Source organism: Harpia harpyja, chromosome 11, assembly GCF_026419915.1.
Source record: "Harpia harpyja isolate bHarHar1 chromosome 11, bHarHar1 primary haplotype, whole genome shotgun sequence".
NCBI lineage: Eukaryota > Metazoa > Chordata > Aves > Accipitriformes > Accipitridae > Harpia > Harpia harpyja.
In genome coordinates, this window is record NC_068950.1 from 10,454,582 (window position 1) to 10,467,905 (window position 13,324).

The window sequence follows — 13,324 nt, forward strand, 5'->3', positions numbered from 1 at the left end:
GAACCATAAACACAGAAAAAGCCACAAAGAAATACCGATCAGCTAGTCCAATGATAAGATCATAGACACACGCCCTATTGCCCTGGGGGGGAAAAAAAAAAAAAAAAAAGATATCCAATTCCATTAACGACCTAGAATGTAATAGGGAAAGATGACACCAGAGAAAGAGACCAGCAACAAAAACTTCAGTTGCTGAAGCCCATCACTTCTCCTCATCTTCCCTCCCTCACTCCAACAGGTAAAATCAAGATATCCATGACATTTGGTACCAGTCCACACAGAAATCTGACACCTAAAAGCAGCACAGAAACTCCAGCACATCCCAAGACAGCAAGGGAAGTCTGTCTCTTTTCCTGTTCCCTGGAGAGATCTCACTTCTGTCCACATCCTTTAACTCCATTACTGCTTGATTCTGTTTTCCACTTAAGACTATCACTTCATAGAAAGAGGGGAAGAAAAAGTATGTAAAACCATGGATATTTTTTAAATAATGAAAATAAGAGCTAGCTTTTTTTAAAAAAAAGGTACAGCTGAATAATTACTTAAAGCTCTCAACTTTTCTATGTTATACCTTTGTTTACAAATAAATGAGGGATTTAACAAAAGTTTTGTGGGCATAATAGCTTAGCAAGACATCTTGCATGTTAGCTACTTGCATTATTTATCAAACTAGCTTCTCTTTTTAGCAGTATCACTTAACACAGGCTAACCAGATTTCCATGTCTATGTAACTTACCATAACACAAATACAACACACCTCTGAATTATATTATTATGTAGATCTGCACAACAGATGTCACATTTTCCTAAGCTATCCTTCGTAAAGGGCTTTTTGGCCTCAGCAATACCCTTTCAATTAATGTCTTTATTGCCTTATAACTAAGTTATAAAATTCAAATCAAGAATTACTTCTCAACAAAACTGTGTCAGCCTCAAATCATTAGCGCATACACCTTTGTTACTCTTAAGTCTAAAGTTGTTTAAAAATTCATACCCATTTTGCATATATTCACTTTGGACTTACAACAAGAACATGCTGTAAGTGTACAGCTCTGCTTCCACACCCATGGGTGTTTCAGTTTTCTCCCATAAACTACTCAAATTGAACAGGGAAGGCAACAATGTCACCTTAAATACTTTAAAACTTTCCATTGTACATACAAAAAATTATTTGGGATCATGTAACAACAAATACACAGATACTTCTTTTCCCTCTCCTAGTCATACAGGATTCGCTACTAAAAAGAGAAGAAACTAAAGCAGTTCTGATCACTGGTGTCTAACAAAATTTTTTAGACATCTCTAACAAACCAAAGTCCCTGAATGCTAACTTATACACAGATTTGTATGAATACTTCTAAGAGAAGTTAAATTACCTTATCCGAAACATTAACTAGGTCTTAATGAAGAAGCCTTTCCACCACTAAGCTTCAGGAAAGAGTCAAGATGGACCTTTCAGAAGTATTAAACACAAGTCACAGCATGAAATAGTTTGAGTTCTGTCATCACACAGACCCTATCCACATTAAAAAAAAAGTCAGCAAGTTAAACAAGTACAAGGGCAAGCCACTACATGCAGACATTGAGGAAGTGCTATCTGCAAGCAGGTCCTAAAGCACACTATCTGCTTATGTATAGTTGCCATTCTTCAAACGTACAGAAATACTGTACCTCAAAGCAGTTTTTCCACTTCTTTAATATGACTTTAATATGCCTTCAGCTTTATAAAACACTGTACATCTGGCACCCACCTCAAGTGAAAACAGTATCAAGCTTGACTTTTTGTTTGATCTCCTGACTACAATTTGGTTAACATAATTTTCCTCTCCAAATTCCTTTAGAAGTATTCTGGGTGGACACTTCAAACACTTTAATAGATACTGAGATTAGAGCTGAACAACTTCCACAAATAAAATAACTTTCTGCCAGCATAGCTAGATCTACACAAGGGTATAAAAAAATAACCAAAGAATCACAGGTTCAAACTGCGATTAGATTTGGTACTACCTTTGGTATATTTGTAATTAAGACCTTGTGCAACATAAAACAATATGTCCTTGTTTAAAGCACCATTAAAATTTATCTTTTACCATGACTGGAAATGCCATACACTAGACTGGATCAGAAAGAAAGTTACTGTCCACTAGTGAAGAGAAAAGCACTTTTAGCCAGGCATATCACTAAGACGACCAAAATCTATTATCAAAGAGTTATCTGGCAAAATCTGTTCAAAATAAATCCAAAGTAGGCCCAGACTGGGAGGAAAAAAAAACAATAAAAGATGATTAGAAGAAATTACGTACCATCAACAGGGCAGTCAACCAGCAAAGGGTGGCTAGCCAAGCACTTTTCAAACAGGAAGTAGCAAAAACATTTCTACTACAGAGGGACATATGCTATTATCATATAAATAAAATGGAAAACAGTTTCATTAGAAGCAGCACACCTGACACCATCCATGCATGGCATATTAAAAAGTAATACTAATAAAACCTTGTACCTAGATAATGTTTATCCTCATCCTACCTTAAGGCAGACCTGCAAGGCCCAGGTTTTATCTGCCCTAACAAACAGCTCAAGTTTCAGGCTGCTCACTATCCACCATATTCATGGTTCTCAGAAGCACAGGGTTAGTGTATAGCTAAGAAGAAATTTTGCTAAGCTTTCAGTAATTTGGCACTCAGAGCTCCAGAAAATACGTGAAGATCAGCTCAACTGCACGAAAGGACTGAACTCAACAGATTCCACTCTTCTCATACATCATTCCTTTCCAAAATGCCTGTTGGTGTATTTCCATAAAAGTTTGATCAATAAGAATATCAAAATTTAATTTAAAGATACTTACCAGACAAACCTGACAACTAACGCCTAAACAAACTGGTCAGTCTAAAAGTATGTGACTATTATTCTAAAAATAAATGAGATAGCTGCCGCTACTCAGGTATACTTACCAATAAAGCACATGGGAAAACTGGCTGGTAATCAAAGACAAGGCTGTTGGCAGAGCGGTCTGGACTTGCTAGCAACGGCAGCACAGTTCAGGTGCCCTTTAACCACACAGAGAAAGTTAATTATGTGACAGAGTAGGAGAGGAAATACAATGATTATGAGTCATCCACTTAACCATATGCTTTATCAATACACCTCATGATATTAGAGTTACTAATCAGTGACAGCACAAAACAGTGATGCATTAATGGGAGAGAGAGTAGCCCAAATCTTTGGGCCATTTTTTCTTTTATTGATTTAGCACTTCAAACAATTTATGTGCATTTTGAAATCCAAAATGTACACCTAAGAAACTATACGATGCTACCAGCATTCTAACACTTCACACAAGCAAGCTGATTGCAGATGCTTTTGGAATCCCCCAAATACTTCACAGGCTTCTGGATTAGTTTTTGCTTGATCAGACAAAAGGCTGTATTACCAAATTTCCAGTAACACCATCATCATTTCCAGCCCACTCCACCACCCTACTGTAAAAGATGCAATGACTGTTAAGTTTAGCTCTATGCAAAAAGAATTTTCAGAAACGTCACAAGGATCCTATAATGTCTCAAATATTTTTGCATGAAATCTGAAGCTAAGAAGTTTTTCCCAAGTTCCCAGACTTGCAAACCCAGCTAGGGATTCAAGATATAGTTGAGCTTGTGCTCTAATACCTGAAACCAGCACACCACAAGCTCAGCTATAACGGAAGGGACAACTGATCCACTTAGTTGATTTCAGCTGGTTTATGGGAACTCTGATTCTGTACTTGCCAGTCATCTCCACCACTAATTGCTTTTTTCCATTGCCTTCTCTGCCATGACATCAGTGCAAGATTTTGTATGGCTGAAGAATAAACCATTTGGAGGAACTATCAAACTGAAAAATAAGGCAAGGGAAAAAAACCCCTTAATTTCTTGGGTAAGTTCCCTGATGCAGTTACTACTAGTATTTCTGCCAAAACAGTGTGGGAAGTGAGCAGTCAAATAAGCTGCCCCACTGCATTTGGGTTCACAACTTAATTCAATTACAAACCAATTTAAATTAGTTACAACTGTGGAGGACCCCAACTTTATCAAGAAAGTAACAGAACTTAACAGCAATTAGAAGATCAAACTAACAACTTGGCAATGAAACAGGTGGACTAGAAACACAAGCTTTTAAAGAGTTTATAAATTTGAATTTTACATGGAACTAACAAGTCACAAGTCCACCTGTGCTTACATGCCTCTTCAGATAAAAATTCAGACATAAAACTTACAAAGAAAAACTTAGTAAATTGAGACTTTCAGCTTTTCATTGGAGGCTTCTGCCTGCCTATGCATTAATCTGAAAAGGTTGTATCACAGCAGAAAATCTGCTTTGTACTAGTCCTGTTTATTTACTTACTGGTCCAACTCCAGTCACTCTGTGACATTATACCACTTACTCTAAATCTAAATGAAAATATAATACTATAGTTTAGACAATTATCCCAAACCCTGGGCACCTTAACAGTGTGATAAAAGCAATCCAACTTACAAACGGCATTAAGATCACTTTTTCAGGATCTCCGCCAGTTTTATCTAGCCACTATTATCTAAGAAATACACCTTCAACTTTTTTTTAGAAGATCAACATTCTTCTTCCCCAGCACAATCAATCTGAGCCCATCTCAAGGAGAGCAAATTCCACAGTCTCAAAGCTGTCCCTTAATGAATAATAAGGGAGGCACAAATCAAACAGCTTTTAATGCCATGCTACTGCAACAATGGTCAGAGTTGATAGCCAGTCCTAGGTCACTTCAGACTTAATTGATTGCTGCCAATACCACAGCTCCATTAAAGAGAAAAAGAGGTAACATACATATCCCAAAGCATCTGTGCCACTGACTCCTACCGAGACGGCTCCAAATCCAGCAAAACCTTCTGCACCACATTTTGCCTCCAAATCACTTTAAAATGGAGTTACAGCATGAAAACCAGTGTATCTCAGGCTTCTCCTCTGCAACCCCCATTAATGCATTTCTCTGCCACTCTGAGCACTTCAGCCCTTGGACAGCCTAGAGACATACAGTACAAGCAGTGTAAGTGAAAAGATTGACGAGCTCCAAGAAATTACTAGATTGGGTCAACCACTTTTTGGCAGAGGACCCCATAGCAAGCTTAACGATCAATTTCCCTCTCTGGCATTTCTGCTTATGCCCGGGCATGCTGTTTGTTCTTTCTTCCTTCCTTAACCAACCCAGGCTCTCCCCAAGTTTTACTTCATTACTTGCACTAGGAACTGCTATAATGCTCTAAAACCAATGGGAGGAGAAGCAGAGATGACTTCCAGCCAAATTCTAGTCAGCTCTAATCAGGTTAGGAGGTCTCAATCTTCTAGTCCAAGATTTAAAAAACACACCCTGATTTTACTGCTTCAATATGATTGCTAAGAACAACAACTAATAAACTTGAGTCACCAGAGGGCTCTAACACTTCTACCTAATGGCAAATGCACTCCTTCAATTAGGAAGGCTGATAATTACATCCACATCATCATGTATATTTTATCTGGATTGAACTTCAGCCAGCTTGTTCTAATCCATGTTCAAATCTCAACTACATGCTGATGAGGCACTGAGCTACATTAACTGTTGCGGCCACACTTGCAATATATGAGGGAGACTTACAGTCTCCCCAGACAGACCAGAGAAAATAGGGCAGGCACATGCCTCTCCCCGTTCACTTGCAATCTAAAGCTTACATTGCCTATGAAACATGTTCATACGTATACATATAAGTGAAATTCTGAAACAGGCATGGAGAATAGGTCACAAGTCCAACACCTCAAAGAAACTGAGTAAATAATTATTCTTAAGAGTTTGCACCAAGATGAATCCTCCCATAGGGAACTGCAAGCAATATCTGCCTCCAAGAGAAAAAAAGGGGAGGGCTTCCATTTAAACATCAAGCAGCAACAGATGCAATGGTCTCTCAAATCTGGCATCATATCAACTGCCATATTACATGCTTAATCTTTAACAAAGGAGGCTGCTCTTTAACACTGAGAAATAAGCAGGTTTTTAAACCACAAATATGATGCGTACAAGAGGGTAACAAGTGCGTTTCTTGATATTCTGACCAAGCAGCTCTTGAGCCTGTTGGTGTCAGACAGAGGTGCACTGCAGCACAGCCAGAGATTTTCTAGGGCAGGAAACCTTGACAGTGTTGATGCACCCGATACAGTCACAAAGAGCCAAAACACAGCCTGATCGGTGCAGCCCTATGGAAACAAGGGCAAAGCTTCTGGGACCTCCAAGGTACACAGCTTCTTTTTTTCCCAGCATTATTGCCCTGCAGTTCTACTTAAACTGTCGTTCTTGTAGTCGGCACTGTAAGACAACACAGGCAGGGGAAGGAAAAGGGAGTCCCATCCCTACTTACGGAAAGGCGCACAGTAAGCATGGGGGGGCCGTCACTTCCCCGCACCGAAGTTACAGCCGTGGAAAAAGCAATGCTGACAATAAGGCTGGGATAGCAAGGATTCTGAGAGCATTCTCAAGGCATCTCCATGGGTTCAAGGAAGATACCATTTGTGCCATTTGACAGTCTACAACCCATCTGGAAGCCTGTAGGGAGTTTTGAAAAGACCAGCTGCCAGTGCACTCGAGTAGCACACCTCAGAGCAGTGAGCCCAAGAGAGTGAACATTAACCTTTTACACATCAGGAACATTGTACTTTAAAATACTTAGTACTTGCCCACTAGACTTCCCAGTGGTTTATTTTACTATTAAGATTCAGTGAACAGGTCAGTTTTTTTAGACAAACTCTCCTATAAACTGAAACATGGACAGGAAACACCCTCCTCTTCAGCCAGCAAGCAGGTTCAATGACCATCATTTACACCATGCTAACTTGTGAAAGTCACAGCAAGAAGCTCCACTGTTCAGAACGTACCATGCTGCTGAATACGTCCTCCCCTCCTGTGACTTTGGGCCACCCTCTCCTTTTTCTCCCCTACCTTCTCTGCTTTACGCAGCTCCTCCTAACCGCAAAAAGCTACCTGCTGCCACCAGCTTAGCCCAGTGACTGGACTGCCACTACAGCAGCAAGAGTCGCAAGCCCTCTATCTAACACCCCACAACTGCCTTGCTCCAGCTCTGATTTCAGACGTCCCCTTTCTGCTCAGCAGAATACTGGGTGGTACCAGCTTGCCCACAAGAAGGATTCCAATGCCATTTTCCCTGGAGTCCTACAAGGCCTTTAAGGATCTTTGTAAAGGAAAGAGTTGCAGTCACACACCTGCACATTCTAGGGGACTAAGCATACAGAGCATCTACTTAAAACACGCAACTGTAACATTAAGACTCTTGCTTCACCAGCCTTTTAAGGCGATTAGTTCATAAATAGACAAAACACAAAGCCCACAAAGCTTCTGTTCATGCAATAAATACTATGCACACACAAATATTAAGAGATGATTTCTACTGCAGCAGTTCCAGATATTTAAATGTAAAGAAAATGTTTTCTCGTTATTTTGAAAATGCATTTTTAAGTATCTTTTCTAACAAGGGCTGTAAAACAACACTCAAATCAGGAATATACCATGCCTTTGATGTCTTATACTTCAACAAAATGCAACCAATTACAGTCCCCACCCCTAAAGGAAGTTTTCAACTCAGCTTTATTTATTGAATTAAAGGAGGAGCCCAAGTGACTCAGCTCCAAGCAAATATAAAGGAAAAGATCAATCCCTAATCTCAATTAAAAAAAAAAAATAGGGGAAGAAACTGTTTAAAATGGAGGTGTGTCCTCATCAATTAAAATCTTTTAATATTCAAAGACATGTCAAGCAGAACCTTAGCATACTAAGACTTCATTAGCTTTCTGAAGTCTTAAAGGCATTTAATACAAACACAGCCAATTTCAAAATCAAGTTTACACAAGTAACTGAAGTTAAAGAGTTAGCCCTGTATCTTCATCCTTGTTCACTGGTGTTGAGCAGAAACAAGAGAATCAAGATCAATAAAACATCTAAACATTGGTATTTTCAATCTACGCAGTCACCAGCAAGATACAACTGTGGAATGGAAAAGATCCCACCAAAAATTCTGCACAAAGGCAAGTTTCAGAGGAAAAAAAACCAACTTGACAGTAAACAGGATAACCTCCTAAGAGGGTTGGGGGGGTGGGTTTTTTTCATTAAACTGAGGAATCAAACATTTCTCATCAAAATCCAGCAAAATAAATTACAAGGTAAAATATTTCACAAGGGGGCTAACAGACTCCAAGTGACTTGCTGTGCATCTTCCACACGTATTTGCAAGTGACTGCTCATCCCCCATCTCAGCCATGCCACACTAGCATTTCAGTGCAGAATACATCTCCAGCTTTGTTGGGAGGAATATTTAATTTCAGACTAGCAGGAGTGCTTCTTTACATACAGTCCAAACGCTCAATACAGATGTCACCAGAGGGCACTGTTTCAATTCAAGTGACCTAGCTTTAGCAAACTTCTGAGCAAGACCGCAGACAATCCACATGCAGCGATGTGCAGAGGCTGTACAAAGCAGTAATAGTTTTGCTTCTGCGAGAGATTTCCCTTAAAAAAACCCAAACAAACAACAAAACCACAAAACATAAATGGAATTTAATTATTTATCCCAGAAACGTGAAATATTTTTCAGAGTAACCAGAGGCACTGCTAGTAAAGATCACGAGCAATTATCAACTTCTGTACTATGTTATACTGTGGTACTTGATGGTACCAATTCACTCAAGCAGTTTTGGCACCCGTGTGGATCATATCAATTTACAGAAACAGGGCCTGAGCCAGTACAGCTCATGCTGAGGTGCCTATGGAAGTCCCCTGGCTATATTATCATAGATACAAACCTTACAATAATACATGAAAAAAATGCACCTATGTTGTCAAGAGAAAGCTCTGGGGAACAATATATTTTTCCACTTCTCACTGTTCTGTATTTGATGTTAAGAGTGTCAAAAATTAAACCATTTGCAGGAAGATAATACAACAGTATCAGTAGCAACAGTACTTTTCAACCTTTGATCCATGTATTATTTCTAATGGCCTGCCGAGACCTAATAAAGATTAAAAAAACCAAACCGGTGAGTTGAAGTTCATTAAACAAAAACATGCATAACCACTAAAAACACAACAGGTCTATAAATCAAAAAAGGTCATAAATGACTGTTTGATCTGAACAGAAAGTTAAGCCCATTTTGCTTACAAACAAAACACCACCACAATATTACTAAAATCAAGTCAGCTGCAAAGGCAGGTGGCAATAAGAAAAAAAATAATCATTGTGCATCCTATGACATTTTCCAGTCTCGAGAGAAACTCAAAAACCCTAGGCCTACAAAACATTTAATTGCCTGCTTATCCACCTATCCCATTTGAAAAGAAATAGCCTCCATCCCTTCTAGCTATCTGTAGATAGCAAAGCCCCTTAGTTTAGCATAGGAACAGAAGGGGGGCTGGGAATAAGACCTCTACAAAGGCACCTTTTATCAGTACAGGGATCTCTCAAATAGATAAACATACCCACAGAATTTCAGCAGGCCAGTAGCTACTATTAAAAGCACAGGGACAAGTTACTTCAATCTATTACCTATCATCACCACTCATTTTGGTTTAAAATATAGCTATATAATTGCTTTTCCAGCATCTGCTGCCAGGAAAGAAAGATGCCAAACACTCCTGATGTCAAATAAACAGCATCTATTTGTCCACCCTCTAAAGCAGATCCCTGTCTACCGCTAGGCAACACACTCTTGGTCCTCTGAATTTACCCCCTTTTATATAAAAAAAGAAACACTACGCCGTGTTGATACTCTCAATACCTCTCCCACCCCCACCCGTGTCCCGCGCCCAGCCCGGGGTCGTGCTGCCCCGCACCTCATGTCACGGTAACTTGGCCCCACTCAAAGGGAAGGTGCCCCAGCCCCCCCGGGGAAGGGCTGACTGGATAGCGGTATCACACAGCTACAGACACCACGCCACCCCCCTCCGCCCCGGCCCGCCTTCAGGCCCCACCGCGGCGCACAGCCCGGTGACCCACCCGGGAACACGGCTCTGCCCATCCACGCACGCACAAACAACCCCCTCGCCCGGTGTGCGGCTGCTCCCCCGTACCCCCGAGGCCTCTCTAGACACCGAAGGGGGAGCAGTTCCCCCCCCCAACCCATCCAGGCCACAACCTGCTCTCCGGCCTCTCACGCAGCGGCGGGGGGGAATAAACGACTGGAGCCGCGCTCCGGGCTCGGTCCACAGCCACGCATCCCACCATCTTGCAGCAAGGCCGGGGGGGTGGGAGGGGGGGCGGGCAGCGCCGTCGCTCTAGACACGCACACACCCCGGACACACTGACAGGGGAGAGGGCGCTGCTGAGCCGCCGGCCCGGTCCGCGGGCGACGGTGCCCCGTTCCCCGCCGCCCCCCCGCGGCGCCCGTGTGAGAAGGCCGGCGACAGGTGGGCGGCGGAGCCGCGCGGCTCCGTGAAAAGCCGGCCCGCGGCGGGGTGGCGGGTGGGGGCCGGGACCCTCCCCGGATCTGGGAGGGGACCGCGCGCCTCCAATCCCCGGCCGGCAGCCCTTCAGGGCCCGGCGTGCCAGCCGGGGTTAAGCCTCCTTTCTCTCCTCCTCCGAGAAGCCGGACAATAAGCCCCGCCGCGGCTCCCCGCGGAGGCGGGCGCCGGCCGACGCGGCTCCCTCCTCCTCCTCCCCGCGACAGCCCGGCTCACCTGCGAGGGAGTGGGGGGGATGGACGAGCGGGGGCGGGCGAGGATGGGGAAGCCGCTCCGGCTGCTGGAGGGGCTGCCGGGCTCCCCTCCGCCCACGGTCGCCTCACCGCCTCCGGGCTGCGCTGGTGCGAGGGAGCCGGCGGCAGCGCCGCCACACACACTCACACACACATACACGCACGCGGGGGGAGTGGGATGGGGGGGGGCGCCCGCCGCCACCACCCGCGCATGCGCGCCGAGCCCCCCCTTGGCCCGCCTCCTCCAGTGTGGCGGAGCGCCAGTGCTGGGAGCGGACTGCGCAGGCGCCGCGTAAACGGTGTGCTGGGCCGGGCGCGTGCCTCCCGTTCGCCAGCCGCCAGACGGCCACCGAGGCGCGCGCGCGCCCGCGAGAGCTGCGGTGGGGGGCGTGCCCCAACGCCCGCGCGGGTTGCCACAGCGACGAGGGGGCGCTCAGGGCGGCCTCGCTCCGAGGAGCCTCCTTCCCTCCCTCCCCTCAGCCCGGCGCCAGGGAACGGCGCTGCCGCCTCAGCGGGCTCCGGCCCCTCACGGGGCCTCTCGGGCGCGGGCGGCCCCGCCGCGCCCTCACCGCTCCGGCTCACCGCCCCCCCTGCCGCCGCCGCTTCCCCAAGGGCTGGGTGCGGGCGGCACCCGTGCACCCCCACTGCCGGTGGAAACGAGGGGGATTGGGAGGCACGGAAAGACGAAGAGCTCCCCGGGAGGCGCCGCTCCCCTCCGTTGGAAGGACAACTGGGGCGAGGAGAGGGACTGGCTCAAAAAAAAAAAAAAAAAAAAAAAAAAAAAAGGCATTACACTGCTAAGAAATCCATTCATTTAGAAGGAACGCAGTGCAAGGACTTTCTAGATTTTTCTCTGCTCCCACAATCGTTGGGATATGGTTAGCTTACAAGAGGAAAGCAAGGCCTTCGAGGTGTTTGCATCATTGCAGGAGTGAAAGCTATCAGAAAACCACCAGATTTTGCAAGAATTGTCATAAAGTTGCAGGAGTTGGCAATGCAGCTGTCGTGGAGACAGGACTTGGCATTGCCTGCTTTTCCATTTACGCCCCCTGCCAGGGAGGCTCCAGCCTGAGTTATTACAATAATTAATAGCTAGCATTTATACATATTCAGAATGTTTTGCAAACAATACCTAATCTCATTAACTTGTGAATTGACTTGTTTTCATCCTGTCATGGAATTAAGATATGGAATTTCCTGTCATGGAATTAGGATAGTTACTACTTCCTTCACATCCTTGGGAGATGCAGCCAGTAATTTGTTCGTATACTGGATAACCCATTGCTGCTGTCCAATATATAGCTACCTGCTACGCATTTTTAATGCAGTATATAGCCACCTGCTATGCATAGTGTCTGATTTCTAGTAGAGTTGCAGACTGGTGAGAATATAGCTACCAGGATCCAAAGCATATTATTTGAAAGGCCCAGGTTAAACGAGTACAGCAGGCTGGAAAGACAATACTAGCTTTTAAAACCGTGGAAATAAGGCAGGAAGGATTTGAGAAACTGTAGGCACAAGTCTGACAGTAAAGTAGAAAGGCATTACCTTTAAGTACAGTGTCATTTTCCCAATTTTAATAAAGCTTTGTGCCTAGAAAGAGAACATTCTTTCCTCTTGTATTTTTTTACCACAGTAATCCAGCATAGTGTCAAACTCATTCTGAACCAGGATAAATGAAAGGAAAATAGAATGCCAAATGCCATCCTTCTGCAAGGTTTTCAGCAGGTGAGTCAGTGAAAGGAAAGAATGTTTCACCACATTTGGAACCACAACAACTTTTTAAAAAAAAAAAAAAGGAAGTAAAGATACCTCAGCGGAGGGAAGCAAAGGTAAATTTTTCATAAGCTATTCTTCACTAAAGCAGGAGACAAACTACTTTATCTCATAAAACAAGCTTCTCAGCATTAGTTAAGTGGTGGATATAGGGGTTAGGTGACAAACTTTGAAAGGCATTTTACAATTGTCTCATTACGTGGTTCCAGAAAAACTACATAGCAGGTTGTGAGGAAGAAGCAATGTCATGGACCAAAAACCAAGGGAGGTGAAACAGGAGAACACAGTCATTCATAATCATGGTGAAAAGTCAAATGGGTAAGGTGCTTTTAAGGTTTTATTGTAAATAATCTAGAAAAATAATCTAGGAAAAGGACTGTACAGAAGAGACAACATTTGTAGAGGACGCAAAATTACTCACAATTGTGGGGCAGATTGTGAAGATACTTGGAGTGACCCAGCTGTGTAGGAAGACAACACAGCAACATTCAGTATTGATAAATAGTCATCAATACAGCATAGTACATACTGGAGGAAAGAAATCTGGCTATACATTTTAGAGGGGTCTAAAACAAAGGTAATAGTTTAAGAAAAATGCAGGCATCCTAGGCAGTAGTTCAGTAGAAATCTGTCCTCAGTATATGAACAGTCATGCACGCAACATGTCAAGATATGAAATGGAGAAAACCAGAAAATGTTGGCTGTCTTGCCGTCATTTCATATGAAAAAGACTTTTAAGGAACGAGTGGGAAGGAGAATATACGATAGACTGTGAAACTGAAATGCCTGATTCCACTTAAGTGCTGAAATG

At 43.6% G+C, this 13,324-nt stretch overlaps 1 protein-coding gene across 5 annotated transcripts in view; it reads right to left on the bottom strand.

The window, feature by feature from the left end:
- RALGPS2 (Ral GEF with PH domain and SH3 binding motif 2) overlaps positions 1-10,890 on the bottom strand; it is a 128,761-nt gene extending 117,871 nt beyond the window's left edge. The window contains exons 1-2 of one of the 5 annotated variants that reach the window (XM_052800534.1): positions 2,948-3,091; positions 1,377-1,516 (exon numbers count right to left, since the gene is read on the bottom strand). The gene's annotated coding sequence lies outside the window, so the exon portion shown is untranslated. Of the gene's footprint in view, positions 1-1,376; positions 1,517-2,947; positions 3,092-10,179; positions 10,410-10,720 lie in introns of those variants that run through there. The other 4 variants (XM_052800533.1, XM_052800532.1, XM_052800530.1 and 1 more) reach the window with 4 other exon arrangements.
- Positions 10,891-13,324: the final 2,434 nt, after the last annotated feature.